Source organism: Amblyomma maculatum, chromosome 1 (assembly GCF_055883805.1).
Source record: "Amblyomma maculatum isolate TAMU_Amacu chromosome 1, ASM5588380v1, whole genome shotgun sequence".
Taxonomy (NCBI): Eukaryota; Metazoa; Arthropoda; class Arachnida; order Ixodida; family Ixodidae; genus Amblyomma; species Amblyomma maculatum.
In genome coordinates this window covers 18799262-18802605 of record NC_139344.1, presented here as the reverse complement: position 1 = coordinate 18802605, position 3344 = coordinate 18799262, and the positions used below count along the sequence as shown (strand labels likewise).

The 3344-nt window shown below is 47.2% G+C and overlaps 1 pseudogene; it reads left to right on the top strand.

The window, feature by feature from the left end:
- The first annotated feature begins 1718 nt into the window (after positions 1-1718).
- LOC146201887 (kinesin-like protein KLP2 pseudogene) lies at positions 1719-3344 on the top strand (annotated as a pseudogene).

Sequence of the window (3344 nt, the reverse complement as noted above, 5' to 3'; positions counted from 1 at the left end):
CCGCGCCGACGGGAACCATTAATTAACAATGTCGCGTCATAGCATCAAAGGCGAAGTTTAAGAGTCCTTCAGTTATCTGTGTGTTCAGTTTATTGTCGAGAAGTCTGCAGGTAATGCTGCAGGGTTTTATTATGCTTCTTTACGCTATAAGGGAAATGAAAGTACTAGTATTGCCCGTGTTTTGGGCGACACGCAAGACAATACTGCATAAAAATGGAAAGCTTTTTCACCCCCCCCCCAAAAAAAAAAAAAAAAAAAGTGAGCAAAATACAGAACGAGTAGTGAGTGAAGAGTATGGGATCACGAAACACGCGGGTGGAGTCGGTGCGGCTATTGCATATTAAAGGAAAGCCGAGGATAAATTGATTCTGGCGTGTATGACGGTTGGTTAGCACTTTCTATTGCCAAACTGCCAACTATCGCCGAAAACGGAGCTTTTGTGATCTGGTACACTGGCCGGAAGGACGAAAATCAAGAGCTCACACCACCGTTCACACCATGCGATCGCAGAGTCAATAATTTTCACACCATCATCATCATCGCCAGATTTATTCTCTTTCGATTTCTAAATTTACAAGTCATAAATACCTAGTTGGCTGCCGTCTTAGCGCCAAGAGAGACAAAAAAAAGCCAAAGATCAAATTTTAGGTAGGAACAAAATTTGTGTGGCGTAACGTTTTCAGCATCCCTTTAATGTAGAAAACATCCATCAGTTGATTCTGCAGACCTCTCTTCGCTCGGATTCTTTCGCCGAATCTAACCTTAGGGGTTCTGTGAACATTTGCGCGTTGTGTTGACGACAGTCCTGGAATCGGGAAGGCACCGAAACGACTGTAAAAGGAACCTCATGGAGCTATCTCGCCGCCGCACAGAAGGAACAATTAGGCTGACGTGATAGCGACAGATGTGCTCGACTGTGCCAGCAGCTCTCGTGTGCGCTCAATTTAAAGCTGGCAAGAAAAGCTGTCCGATAAGGAGCGAAAGGCAACTATAACAATATAGAGCAAGTGGCGCAAGTCACGCGTTGCTGCGATCATACGAGATAAATCCTGGCACACGAGCGTTACAAAGGAAGTGATAAGGCAGCATCTTAGCGTCATTGAGCGCTAACAACCAAAGCTGAATGAAACTTCGGGGCAATATTAAACCGCAACGGTTGAAGGGAGGCTGGTGTAAAAACAGCGGAGGCCGGCTCAAAGTGAAAACCACGAAGAGAAGTTTGGGTTGTGCGGGGAGGCGGCAGGCAGTCACGTTTCTTTTTTTTTTTTTTTCAAAACGTTTTTCACCAGAACTGATTCCTAATTCACAATTTATATATAATACAGCCTAAGTTCGGATCAAGTAATCATTTCTTGTGTCTGAACTGAATCCCGACCAATCCGCTACAGTGGGTACCTGCTTGAGGCGACAAAAAGTCAGATTCGAACGTTAGTGCAAATTTACAAACTTAGTTCAATCTTTTTTTTTTCATTTTATTTACATCTACGATCTTGAATCGTAGTTATTTTTTTTTCTTTAGCTGATAATTTATTTGCTACAGTAATCCAGTATATGCAGTGCATTTGGCTCTCCACACAGAACCTTAGGTAATCCCCCCTCGTGGGTATATGTGACATTCACCAAGGAAAAAGAAGACGAAGAAGAACAAGAAGAAGAAGAATGCGTCAGCAGCGGTGCATGTTGGTGTTCCTGCCTTTCTGCTTCGTCTGATGAGCGCCATGGCTGCGAAGAAGGTGGGGAACCAGCATATTCAAGTTTTTGTGTAGTGGCGGCCCCTGAACACACTGGAGAAGAAGAGCGGCTACACAAGTGCAGTGGAGGTGGTCGCGGACAAGAAAGAGATCCTTGTAAATGACCGCGTCATTCCGGAGCGTTCTCTCCGCAAGTCATTCACTTTTGACAAGGTGTTTGGACCCGAAGCAAAGCAGGTCGACGTGCACCGGGCGCTCATGGGGCCCACCATCGCCTAGGTCATGATGGGCTACAACTGTACTGTGTTCGCGTGGGGTCAAATGTGGGCTGGCTACACCTTCATAAACAGTCAACAATCAAATGCGCATCTGGGCTGGACTAATGACCGGACGGCCGGGATTATTCGCCGCACTATGCATCAGGTCTTCGAAGAGCTCCAATCACCAGACCTCGAGTCCACTATCGAGGTATCCTTCCTCCAGTTATACAATGGGGATCTGTTGATTGCACACGAGGACACGTCGATACTTAAGATTTACGAGGACTCTACTAGAAAGGGATCCGTGATGATCCAAGCCCTTGAATAAATCACTCTGCGCAACCGTGAAGAGGTCTTCATTCTCGAGAAAAGTGCAGCTAAGCGCCAGACTGCGGCCACACTGCTCAACGCAACTTCGTCACACAGTCACGCTGTCTTCGCAGTCATTGTCCGCATCCGCGAAATGACTGATGATGGCGATGAGTTGGTCAAAACTGGACAGCTCAACCTGGTTGACCTTGCGGGCAGCGAGAACATAGGCTGCCTTGGCGGTGTTGACCGAGGAGCCCGTGAAGCAGGCAACGGCGACCAATCTCTTCTTACTTTGGGCCGTGTCATAACTTCTTCGGTGCACAATGCAGTATGTGTGCTTTACAGGGGAAGCAATGTGACGCGGCTGCTGCAGGGCTCCTTGGGCAGCCGCTCCATGACTTCCATCACTGTGACCCTCTCACCCGACATGTCCAACCTTGAGAAGACCTCGAGCACCTTTACTATACGCCCACCGGGCCAAGAGCATAACCAATCGGCCAGAGGTAAACCAAAATATGACCAAAAAGGCTCTTATTAAGAAGTACAGAGAGTATATAGAAAGGATGCGGAGGGGCCTCGTAGCAACCATGCAGTGACAAGAATGGGATCTTTGTAGACCAGGAAAACTAGGTACAGGAACATGGAATGCAGATCGAACGGCCAGTCACAGGAGATTCTGGAGAAGGAAGCCCAGACTGAGTCTCCAACAGAAAAGTTATCGGCAGTTATTCAGCTGTAAAAAAAAAAAAAAAAGCAGGCAGTTTTAGTCACAACTGAAAGGTTCCTAGCAACTGCTGCTGCACTCCGGGAAAAGAAGATGACCTAGGATGCCACTGATCAGGTGCCGTCTAAGACATGTCGATTGAGAGAGACGGCAGGCTGGCCTTGTTCGCGTCCGGAAGCTGCACTGACTGTAGCTGCTGAGGAGCTTGTGTGAGTTGCTAAGACTACAATGATCGACATTGACCTGCAGTATCATAAGCTTCAGTGAACATCTGTCATCGATCGCACCAATAAGGAAAGACAGTCTGAATTCGTGGAGACTTCAAAGGACCGCTTCAGCCAGGTTGAGAGAAACTAA